A 13,744-nucleotide genomic window follows, 5' to 3' on the forward strand; every position below is an offset into this window, starting at 1 on the left:
AATTGGATCACACCATTCATGAAGTAGATGGAGGAATAAACTATATTTTTTTTTGTGGTGGTTCGAGACTTTGATTATGTCTCTATAGTGAGAACCCTCCATTTTTCTGACTGTAACCCGAAAAGTAAGGGTTTGGCTAGGGTTTTACTTGAAAATGGTCATATCTTGCATCTCCTTCCTCTAGAAGTTAGTTCATTTTTTGGAGTAAATAATTGGTTAATATACATTAAGGTTTCCATGGGTTTTTGTAGGGAAGACTTGGTGATGAGGAGAAAGAAGCAAAACTAGGTAGGCATCTCTATGTGACTACCTTAGGCAAATTTAGGACAACCATAAGAAAAAATTAAAGCAGTGGATTGTAAGTGTGAAACCATTGAATTAGATGTTCCTCACCATCCCCCACATTCTCATGAATTTTATTATCCTAATTGGATTCAATAACTGTTAGTTTCTTTGTAAAATAGGTCTAATTGCTCTAATTAGGTCTCTTGGTTTGTAAACGATTTAGACCCTGAAAGTGTAGACTTGGGGAAACCATTTTGGGGATAAGTGTAACTCCCAAAAGGGTATCTCAAATGTTAATTTTTTTGTATGAGTGTGTGGATAATTTTGGATTTAAGGTCAATTGTATCACCAAATAGGGCTACTAGCCTAGGGGGTAGGTTTCTAAACGAGGTACAAGTTATTGGAGTCTGAACCCAAAACCAATGCTTGGAACATTCTCTAATGGCCATAAATGAACCAATTCAAAAGAACTTAGGAGGAATATGTCATGGGATGGTGTATGGTAGGTATTGAGGCATTTACTCATGTTGAGTAGGACCAAGCCTAGTGAATTTGTGAGTAGATTCACCCAAGGTGTGGAGTCCTTCCTTGGAGGACCCTTGTGATCATTTGAGGGGTCATAAGTCTAACCTTGTTTGGAATTATCCTTAGGTGTGTGGGTAGGGATGTGCATCACATTGTTTAGTGAATTTTTGCTTGATTTCATTTACCATTTCTTTGCCTTTGTCATTAGATCCTCTGTTGTTTATCGGTACATTCTTGCTTCTACCAAATTTTGCAATATGCTTAATCTTGTTATATGAATAAAATGTTACAATGTTTCTCTGAATATCTTTTTCATAACCTTGACCAGTTTTAGTTCTACATTGATTAGATAAATGTCTAAATCTACCATAAATATAACATTTAACAATCATTCTACAATTATGTTAGTTATAACCATTTTTATTGCATCTGGAACATTGATCGATGGATGAGTTTGTATTCTGATTATTTCTTAATCTGCATTGATTTGTTCTATAAACAAATTTGTTGCAATTAAAATATTTCTCATTGACTTTATAAGCATTAGCTTGCTTTACCGGTTTGCTGTGATCATGATTGTTTGAAGTTCTAGAAATTTCTCCATGTTCAAATCCAAGTCCAACTATTTCTCCATGAGGTTTCTAAGTTTTCAGCATATCATCAAGCTTGTTTGAACTCTTCTTGAATTTGATTTTGTATTCATTTGCAGTGACCAACTCACTTTCCAAAGTGCTAACTTGTCTCATAAGTTCCTCTTTGTCACATTGCATGTGAATCAAATATGTTTTAAGCATATCATTTTCATAGCTAAGCCTTAGAGATTCATTTGATCTTTCATTAAGTCTTCTGGCCAAATCTTCTTTAGTCCTCTTTCTATCTTCAATATCCTTGCATAATCTCATGGTTAAATCTTGCATCTCATTCTTCATGTTACTGTTCTCTTATCTTAGTTTCTCTACAATATCTCTGAGAGTTTCCTTTTCTTCATCATCTTGATTTTGCAATTTCACATGTAATTCTTTTCTCTTATTCTTTACTATAACCAGGTTATCTTGAAGTGCTTGGATGAATTCCCTAGCAATTATGAGTTCATCTTCTAGTTTGATATTCTTCAATTTTTCTACATCAAAATCTTCAAGAGCTCCTTCCAACTGTTGTCTCAAACTTTCCATCGGTATCAATTCTAGAATATTCCTCAAGTTGTTAGGCTTCTGGAAATAGAGGACTAGGCTCTGATACCAATTGTTAGATACTTGATTAGTCCCAAAGACACTAAGAGTGGGGGAGGTGAATCAGTGTCTAACTGGTAGATGAAAGATTTAAACTTGTTTGCAACTTTATAACCCAAATTAATATATCGGTAAGCAAATAATAACGCAATAAAGAGAAACAAAAGAATAAGCATCAATGCACACCATAACACAAATATTTTTGGTGAGGAAACCTAGTAGGGGAAAAACCTCAGTGGGATTTGTGACCCACAATATTTACTCACTGGCCAATATGAATAAATATTACTTAGTACAATAGGGGTCTGCACATGCAGGAAGGCCAACTACCTAGAGCTCATTGCACAATAGAAAAATGGAGTCCCACTGACTACAATTGGATGGTTAAATCCAATAACAATGTACTGCTCAAAATAACATCTGCAATGCTAGATTCAGTACTGGTTTAGGCTCTATCTGATACCTCTGCCATAAACCTTGCTCTAGTTTTCTCTACTTCTTATTTTCTCTCTAAATAAATAGATCAAAGTGCATATACAACTATTAGCTCTCATATACCGCTTACATACATACCTAATTACATTTCCTTACTTACATTACAAATGACCTAGAAGATCTCATACATATATGAGTCTTTATAATACATCATGTCAGCTATAAATATAATATTACATTACAAAACATTTCGCATAAGAAATATTAATTCAAAGCCGGCTTGGACTGCTAGTATAATCTGTTGCTAGTGTAAATACCCTTTGTTCTGACTATCGGTGCTAGTAGGTGAAATCTATTGCCGGTATAGCCTATGAACCATGTTACCAGTTGGTTTCCATCAATGACAACAACAACTATTCTCATCTGAGTATATAATGCAACAAAATAGATTAGAACCTCTTCTAAGAGCATACAAGATAAATCTATTGATGTTCTTGACCTTATTCATATTGATTTGTGTGGCCCTACTAGAGTTAAAAGTTTTCAAGGTGATAGTATTTTATGCTAATCATTGATGATTATTCTAGAATGATGTGGGTTACCTTTTTAAGGGAGAAGTCTAAGGATTTTGAAACGTTTAAAATCTTTAAAGATCATGGTGGAGAATTCACGTCCGATGAGTTTAATAAGTTTTGTGAGAAGAATGGTCTAATGAGACAATTTTCTTCTCCCAGGACACCTCAGTAGATAGAATGGAGTTATGGAAAGGAAGAACATAACTATCTTGGATGTTTTTAGAACAATGATAATGGAAGCTAGTCCGACAATATTAGAAAATTCAACAGTAACTAAAGAACCGGGAAGAGGAACAGAGAATCATAAGACTCCTAGGTATGCAAGGATGAATCATTCAGAAGATCATATCATTGGGGATAAGAACAATGGAGTAATGATTGTTGGCATTATGGATGAATTGATTATGTGTGGCATTTTTTTTTTCATTGCTGTTAACACTAGCCATTATCAGTAGATAGGTTACCGGTATAAGATCTAGTGTTACCGACAGAAGAGACTATCTATTGGACACTTCTGGCATGTTTGGATCATTGAAGTATATTAGATTTCATGAGTTATATGCTCCATGAGCATGTTTTGGTCAGTTGGCATTGGCTTGATAATTGCATGTTATCATACACTTTGGTAAACCCTTACCCGCACTGGTTTATGGCTTTATTGACAGAGCTTTCATTGAGGAATCATGGCAGGATGTGCAATTGGTGTTGCTGCAGCTTCTTCAAAGATTTTAGGATATTGAAGATGTTCATTGATTGTGTTTCAATTGCTTGAAGACATTGCTTTGGCGTGGTGGACCTAGAATAGGTCTGGTACCTATCTAGGTTATGGACTAGTATCATGATAACATTTACTCTACAAGTTACCTGGATGTTTCGAGATGTTTTTATTGTTTTGGTCTTAAGCTGACATGGCATATCATTGTAATAAGGAATTATGTAATGATTTTATTGTAATATCTTTAGGTGGCTAACATAATTGGTTTAGGCCTTAGGGTTTGTATAAATAAGAGGTAGAAACTCTTTGTAAAGTATCATGGTTATTGGAATGGTCATGGTCAAGGAATGTAATGTGCAAATATTGTAATATCATTTAGGTAGAGGAGTTGATCAATCATTGGTGATCGGATTGGTTTCAGAAGAGGATTTAGTCCTCCGGCATTGAGCTTAATTGGGATTGTAACAAGGCATAGTAGATGCTATTTCTAGTAGTTCACTCTATTGGATCATTGTCCATTTATCTGAGAAGGTTGTATCCTCTCTATAGTTGGTGAGACTCTTTTGTAATGAGCATTATGCTCTAGGAAGTGTGCCTTCCTGCAAGTGCAGGCCCCTCATTGTAACACATACTTTCTATGGAAGTATCATCTATTTGTGGGTAGGCTTCCCATCATGGTTTTTCCCTTTCAATTTTTTCCACGTAAAAATCATGGTGTTATGTGGTATGGTTTCTTTGCATTGATTATCTGCTTAATTGTTAAGTTATATTGTTTACCGGTATTTGTTTGTGCTTTACCTCTACTTGATTGGTTTAAGGTTGTATTATGGATTAAAAGTTATAATCTGTTAACAACTGATTCACCCCCCCCTCCCCCCCCCCTCACCCTCTTAGTTGTTCATCGGTTATCCTAACAATTTGTATTAAATCTTTGGTCCTCTTTTGTTGAAGCTTAACCACTTGAGGTAGTTCCTATGGTAGCTAACAATTCTAATCCACCCAGATCTATTTTTTTAGAAGAGAAATCAGTAAGCTTGATGGAACAAATTATGCGATGTGCAAAAATTTGAATGGAGACTCATATTAGATGTCTTGGAAAGGATACACACCTTATGATCCGGCATTCAACAATTCTACTCCTGCAGACCTGAACAAGAATATTGAAAATGATTATAGAGCTAGAGAAGACCTCTTGTGTGCACTTACTGATCAACAGATCATGGGATTGACTAAAAAATGATCGGCTAAGGCTATATGGGACAAATTGTAAACTCTAAAACAAGGTGACCCTACTATCCAAATTGCTAAAATTGATGGTTACTAGGTAAGGGATGAAAACTTGAAAATGGAGGAAAATGAAAGAATTGATGTGTTTATGGAAAGAGTGAATGAGATTGTTATGGGAATTCAACGTTGTGGAGGATTTTTAAGTGAAGATGAAATAGTTTCCAAAGTCTCCAAAGCCCTTCCACTGGCTTACAAGATGAATGCAATTGCAATTAATGAGCTAAGAATAATGACAAACACTTCAGTCAACAGAGACATTCTGATTCAAAAATTATTTTCTTTTGAGCTTGAAGAATTTGGATCTTCTGGAGTTGTAAAGTTTGAACCTACTTTTCATGCATCATCATCAACATCCATCGGAAAAAGTGGTTGGAGATTCCTATATGCAAAAGAATTGGAAGACATGAGGAAAGAAGATGAAGAGATGGAGCAACTTGAAGCCTTATTTGCTAGAAGAATACCTAAAGGTCAAACTAGAAGTAAGTATGAAGGAAAAGCACCTTTTAAATGTTTTTTTATGCAATAAGATTGGTCATTTTACATCTAGATATCTTGAAAGGAATGCAAGGTTTGAGGAAAGAGTTAAGAAAACTTTTAAGCCTAACTCGAACAAATATAGATTTAAGAAAAACAAACAATGCTACATAGCATATGAGGAAGGAGTAACTAATGAATCTAGAGATGAACCAATAGAAGACTCAGCTAGTGGATCAGGAAATGGAAAGGAATGGGTGTTCTATGCTTTGAAGGAAGATGAACCAGAACTTCCTATCAAAAATGAAGAGAAGGCATTGGCATAAAAAGTTGAAGGTAAGGATGATTGGGTAATTGATAGTGGATGCTCACATCATATGACTGGAGATAAAGGGAAATTTTTGCCCCTGGAAGAATACAATGTTGGTCAAGTCGGATTTCAAGATGATAAAGCATGTATGATCAAAGGTAGAGATATTATTTCTTTGGATGGCAAGCATAACACTAATAAAGTCTATTATGTAGAAGTTTTAAGGCATAATCTTTTGAGTGTTGGTTAATTAGTTGATAAGGGTTTTTAACTTCAGTTTAAAGATAGAAAATGCAAAATCATTAACAAGACTAGTTTGGAGATTGCAACCAGTATTCATATAGGAGGTAACATCTTTCACCTGAACACTAGTAATATGACACGTTTGATTGCTCATATTGATGAGAGTTGGCTATGGCATAAGAGGTTGTGTCATGTTAATTTTGATTGTATTGTTAAGATCAATTCAACCTAGGAAATCAGAGATATACCTAATATTATTTAGCCTCATAATCCGGTATGTAAGGAATGTCAATTGGGTAAGCAAGTCAGAAGTTCTTTTAAAAAAATACATGATAAATCTAATGATGTACTTGATTTCATTCACACTAATTTATGTGGTCCAACGAGGACTAGAAGCTTTCAAGGTGATAGGTATTTCATGTTGATTATTGATGACTAGTCTATAATGATGTGGGTGACTTTTCTAAGGGAGAAGTCTGAAGCTTTTGACAAATTCAAGATCTCTAAAGCAAAGGTTGAAACAAAAACTTGATTGAAAATTCAATGTCTAAGATCAAATCATGGCAGTGAGTTCACTTCTCATGAATTTAATAATTATTGTGAGACAAATGGAATCAGGAGACAACTATCTGCACCTAGGACTCCTCACCAAAATGGAGTAGTTGAAAGAAAGAACAAAACTATTTTAGATGCAGCTAAATCTATGATGATGGAAACCAAATTGCTTCATATCTACTAGAGAGAAGTAGTGAGTATGTCAATCTACACATTGAACAAAGTTCACATCAAAGGTGGAACCAGTAAGACCCCTTATTAACTATGGTTTGGACATACACCTACTATCAAGTATTTCAGAATTTTTGTAAGTAAATGCTATATCAAAAGAGGTGATTCAATTGGAAAGTTTGATCCTAGATGTGATTAAGGGATATTTCTTGGTTATTCAATTCTGAGAAAATCATATAGATGTTATAACAAAAGATTGCAAAAAATTGTGGAAAGTGCTAATGTGAAACTAGATGAATAGTACATAAATAATTCTATATCATATGATAGGGAACCGGCAATGGAAATGATCATAACTGAACCAGCAATGCCTCAACCAGTACAAGAAGCTGAAATAGTTACACAAACACACTCTGAACATTCAACTATGACAGATGATCAAAGTGTTGAACGTGAAGTTCAAAAGACTTCAAGGTATGTAAGATTAAATCATTCAGAAGATCAATTCATTGCAGATAGGAAAAAGGGAGTAATGACAACAAGAAAACTAGCAAATGAAGAGGTGTGTCTTATTTCTCAAGTTTAACTGGCAACTATTATTGAATCTTGTAAGGATAAACATTGGTTAAAGGCTATGGAAGATGAATTAGATCAAATAGAGAAGAATGAAACTTGGTCTTTAGTTTCTCGGCCTTAAAATAAGAACGTTATTGGAACTAAATGGGTTTTTAGAAATAAAATGAATGAGGATGGTCAAGTTATAAGGAACAAGGCTACATTGGTTTGTAAAGGGTATTCTCAAATGGAAGGAATTGATTATGGTGAGACATTTGCACTTGTAGCTAGAATTGAAGTTCTTAGACTATTTCTTGCCTATGCAACTTATAAGAACTATAAGGTTTATCAAATGCATGTCAAATGTATATATTTGAATGGTGTTCTTGAGGGAGAAGTTTACATTGAGCAACCTGATGCATTTTCACTGATAGATGACAAAGACATGGTTTGTAGATTGAAGAAAGCTTTATATGGTTTGGAATAGGCTCCTAGAGCTTGGTATACAAGGTTAGATAAATATCTTTTGAAGCTTGGTTTTACTAAAGGCATTTATGATAGTAATCTATATTATAAGATCACTAACAATGATATTCTATTTATTGAATTTTTTTTGGATGATATCATTTTTGGAGGAGAAGATAAACTATGCATGGAATTTGCTAACAACATGAAAAATGAATTTGAAATGTCCATGATTGGTGAGATGAAATTGTTCTTAGGTTTGTAGATTACTCAAACTAACAAAGGCGTTTTTATTTGTCAAACTAAGTATTTGAGGGAATTGTTGAAAAAGTTTGGTATGGAGAATTCCAAACTGGTAGGTACTCCTATGGCTACAAATGAGAAATTATCTATCAAGCATACTTCTTCACTAGTAAATATGACAAGGTATAACTCTATTATTGGTGGTCTGTTATATCTAACTCAGAAAAAACCTAACATTATGAATGCAACATGTATTGTTTCAAGATATCAAAGTAATCCTAGAGAAACTTATGAATGTGTAGTAAAGAGGATATTCCAGTATTTGCAAAGAACAATAGAATATGGTTTATGGTATTCCAGAAATGATGATTTTACTTTATGTGGATATAGTAACTTAGATTGGGCAGGTGACACTGATGACAGGAAGAGAACTTTTGGTGGAGCTTTCTTTCTTGGAAAGAAACTAGTTTCATGGATAAGCAAAAAATAGTCATGCATGTCTTTATCTACTATAGAAGCTGAGTATGTTGCAGTGACAGCTAATTGCACTCAAGTTTTTTGGATGAAGCAAATCTTGAAGGATATAAGGATAAATTATAGTCAACTGTTAGTTCTCTACTATGATAACTTTGCAGCTATTGACATGTCCTAGAATCCGGTATTTCACTCTAATACTAAACATATTTCAATAGAGTATAACTTTCTGAAGGATAAGGTAGAAGCAAAGTAAGTCAAATTGGTTTATGTGAACACTAAACAACAGATTGCAGACATATTCACTAAACCCCTATCTAAGGAATCATTTGAATGCTTGAGAGACAGGTTAGGGGTTTCAGCCCCTCCGACAAAGACTTGATTGATGAAGTTTGTCATCAGTCTAGTATGTATTATCTAAAACATTATTCATTTTGGCACTGATGAGTGGTGCTACTACTCAGGGGGAGTAGCCAGCTTTGAGATTCAAAGGTTAATATCATTGCTTTGATATTTTTGTTAGATTTATGGCATTGATGTCAAAGAGGAAGTGATAGTAATGTGAAAAATCATTCTGAGGCTTACAGAGATATCATTCATAGGAGGAGAGATATTGATTGTTGGTTGTCTTCCATAGGGGGAGACTTGTTTGGCATTTCTTGGTACTTGGATTTTTTTTTCATATCTAGTGTTGCCATCAATGCCAAAGGGGGAGATCGTTGGCATTATGGATGAATTGATTATGTGTGGCATTGATGTTTTGTCATTGATGTAGCCATTATCGGCGGAGATGTTACTGATATTATATCTAGTGTTACCAGCAGAAGAGATTATCTATTGGACACTTCCGACATGTTTGGATCAATGAAGTATATTGGATTTCATGAGTTATATGCTCCATGAGCATATTTTGGACAATTGGTATTGGCTTGATAATTACATGTTATCATACACTCTGGTAAACCCTTACTGGCACTAGTTTATGGCTTTACCGACAAAGATTTCATTGAGGAATCATGGCACAATGTGCAATTGATGTTGGTGCAGCTTCTTCAAAGATTTCGGGATGCTAAAAATGTTTGTTGATCATGTTTCAATTGCTTGAAGACATTGCTTTGGCATGGTGGACATAGAATAGGTCCAGTACCTATCTAGGTTATGGACCAGCATCATGATAACGTGTACTCTACACGTTACCTAGATGATTTAAGATGTTTTTATTGTTTTGGACTTAAGCCGACATGGCATATCATTGTAATAAGGAATTATGTAATGATTTTATTGTAATATCTTTAGGTGGCTGACCTAATTCGTTTAGGTCTTAGCGTTTGTATAAATAAGAGGTAGAAACTCTTTGTAAAATATCATGGTTATTGGAATGGTCATGGTCAAGGAATGTAATGTGTGAATATTGTAATATCATTCAGGCAAAGGAGTTGATTGATCATTGGTGATCAGATTGGTTTCAGAAGAGGATTTAGTCCTTTGGCATTGAGGTTAATCTGGACTGTAATTACTCATAGTAGATGCTATCTCCAACAATTCACTTTATTGGATTGTTGTCCATTTATCTGAGAAGGTTGTAGCCTCTCTATAGTCAGTGAGACTCTTTTGTAATGAGCAATACACTCTAGGAAGAGTGCCTTCCTTGAAGTGTAGGCCCCTCATTGTAACACATACACTCTACAGAAGTATCATCTGACTGTGTGTAGGCTTCCCACCATGGTTTTTCCCTTTTCGGGTTTTCAACGTACAAATCATGGTGTTATGTGGTATGGTTGTTTTGCATTGATTATATTCTTAATTGTTAAGTTATATTATTTACCATTATTTGTTTCTATCGGCATCTATTTGTTCTTTATCGATACTTGATTAGTTTAAGGTTGTAATGTGGATTAAAAGTTATAATCTATAAACAACTGAACCCCCCCCATCAGTTGTTCACTGATTATCCTAACAATGACCAGAAGGAGATTGACAACTATTGAGATATGTTTAATTTATCAAGTTGAACAGGTATCAATAATTGAAGCATGTAAAGATGAATGTTGGATGAAAGCTATGGAAGAATAATTAGATCAAATAGAGAAGATTAACACATGGACTTTAGTTCCCTAGCCTAAATTGAGAATGTTATTGGAACTAAATGGGTATTTAGGAACAAACTAAATGAAGATGGACAAGTTGTAAGGAATAAAGCTAGATTGGTTTGTAAAGGATATTCTCAGAAGGAAGGAATTGATTATGGTGAAACTCTTGCACCTATAGCTAGGATTGAAGTTGTAAGATTATTTCTTGCCTATGTTGCACATAAGAACTACAAAGTTTATCAAATGTATGTTAAGTGTCCATTTTTGAATGAGGATCTTGATGAGGAAGTTTATATTGAGCAACTTGATGGTTTTTCACTTTCAGATGATAAAAAAATGAAGTTAAGGAAAGCTTTATATGGATTGAAACAGGCACCTAAAGCTTGATATGCAAGGTTAGATAAATATCTTTTGAATCTTGGTTTCAATAAAGGTAATGCTAACAGTAATCTATATTATAAAGTCACTAATGATGATATAATGATTATTGAAGTGTTGATAACATCATTTTCGGAGGTGAAGATAATTTGTGCATGGAATTTTTTAATAATATGGAGAAAGAATTTGAAATGTATATGATTGGGGAAATGAAATTTTTCTTAGGTTTGTAGAATACTCAAACTAACAAAGTTATTTTCATCTGTCAAACTAAGTATGCCAAGGAATTGTTGAAGAAATTTGGTATGGTAGACTCTAAAGCGGTAAGTACTTCTATGGTTATAAGTGAGAAATTAACAAGGAAAGATGAATCTGTACTGGTAAATCCTAGAAGATACAAGTCTGTCATTGGAGGTGTGCTATATTTGAATCAGACTAGGCCTGACATAATGAATGTTATTTTCATTACATCTAGATATCAAAGTGATCCTAGAGAAAATCATGGGAGTACGGTGAAAAGAATTTGTATATACTTGCAAGGTACATCTGAATATGGTTTATGGTACCCTAAGGATGAAGACTTTACTTTATGTGCATATACAAATGTAGATTGGGTAGGTGATGATGATGATCAGAAAAGTACTTATGATGGAGCTTTCTTTCTTGGAAAGAAGTTGGTTTCATGGATCAGAAAGAAACAATCATGTACTTCTTTATCTATTCTTGAAGCTGAGTATGTTGTTGCTGCTACTAACTGTACACAAGTTCTATTGATGAAGAAAATGTTGAAAGACATTAAAGTGCATTGTATTGGATCGGTAGTTATTCACTGTGATAACTCTACTGCTATAGAAATATCAAAGGATCCAGTATTTCACTCTAAGACAAAGCACATATCTATCAAGTATAACTTTTTGAAGGAGAAGGTGGAAGAAAATGAAGTTAGACTGGTTTATGTAAACACTAAAGAGAAGATTGTGGATATTTTTACTAAACCTTTTCCTAAGGAATCATTTGAGTACCTGAGAGACAGATTAGGGGTATTTGCCCCTCTGGTAGAGAACTGATTGATGTTATTTGGCATCAATCTGGTATGTATTATTAGAGATATCATTCTATTTGGATTGATGTGGGAATGCTACTGCTTAGGGGGAGTAGTTAGCCTTGTGAATCGGTGGTTTTTGTTTTTGCTTTGATATTTTTGTCAAATTTTTGGCATTGATGTCAAAGGGGAAGAGATATATGTGAAAAACAAAGCTTTATAGAAATATCATTCATAGGGGGATTTTGGTCTTTGTTTCAAAACTTCATTGCTATATATTTGAGTGGGACATTGTTGGTTATCTTCCATTTAGGGAGACTTGTTTTGCATTTATTGGCACTCAGATGTTTTTCACATCTAGTGTTGCCATCAATGCTAAAGGGGGAGATTGTTGGCCATTTGGAGGAATTGATTATGTATTGCATTGATGTTTTGTCATTGATGTCAACACTAGTTGTTTTGGCTTCTTTATCGATATCATTATGGTCTCGGTAGGTTGTTTGGTTTATGGTTGGATTGGATTATCATGATCTGGTATACTTTGATATGTTTGGGTTATGGAATTGGCTTATTCATGCTACTTAGATTCATGTTTAGTAAGTTGGCTTTGATCTGGTGATCCAATGCTATGATGTATGCTAGTAAGCTTGGTTTGTTGTTCCAGTGAGGGTTTCACCAATAAAGATTTGTTGAAGATCTTTGATGATATGCATAAGTGGTGTTGGTGTGGCTTCTGGTGGAGATTCAGGATGTTGATGGTGATCATGTTTGAGACTTGGTTTATTGGGATCATAGCATTGGCATGTGTGGACCTATATTGGGTCTCGGTATTGTCAAGGTTATGGACTGTCTTAATGTAACATGTGGATTGGAATTCTCGATGCATTTTCGGGATGTCGTATGAGTTGGATATTATTTGTTTGGTCTAAGGCCAACATGTTTTGTAATTATGTAATTGTTTTATTGTCTTGTGGCCGACCTTATTGTTAATAGCTAAGCATTTGTATATATATGATGTAAGATCTCATTGTAGATCATATAGGTAAGGGATATAGAATGTAATAGGACCGAATAATGTAATAATCATTCAGGCAGAGGATTTGGTCGATCTTTGGTGATCAATTTAGGTTTATGTAAGAGTATTTAGTCCTTTGGTATTGACCTTCAGCAGAACTATACTCAAGCATAGGAGATGTTATCTTTGTAGTTCATTCATTCTTTTGGATTGTAAGCTAGATTTCTATGTAGTCAATGTGACTTATTTTGTGATGAGCAGTGTTCTCTAGGTTCTTGGCCTTCCTGAAAGTATAGGCCCCTTTATTGTAATCGCATACTTACTATAGAAGTATTATCTGATTGTGGGTAGGCTTCCCACCATGATTTTTCCCTTTACCGGGTTTTCCACATACAAATCTTGTTGTCACGTGGATGGTATTTATTCTCTGACTGTTGTTCATACTTAATTGCTTTATCTACTATTTCAGTAATTGGTTTATCCATTTTGGTATTGATCTTTTGGGTTCTAGTATTAAATTTTTAATTGCGTAAGGTTCTGGTAATGTGGTGACAACTAATTCATCCCCTCCTCTTAGTTGTCTTCTGATTATTTGAACTGTCTAACAAATTAATCTTTTAACCATGAAAGGTTAATTTAAAATAATTATCTTGCACCTAGAAATCCTATGGACTAATC

Source organism: Cryptomeria japonica, chromosome 4 (assembly GCF_030272615.1).
Source record: "Cryptomeria japonica chromosome 4, Sugi_1.0, whole genome shotgun sequence".
Taxonomy (NCBI): Eukaryota; Viridiplantae; Streptophyta; class Pinopsida; order Cupressales; family Cupressaceae; genus Cryptomeria; species Cryptomeria japonica.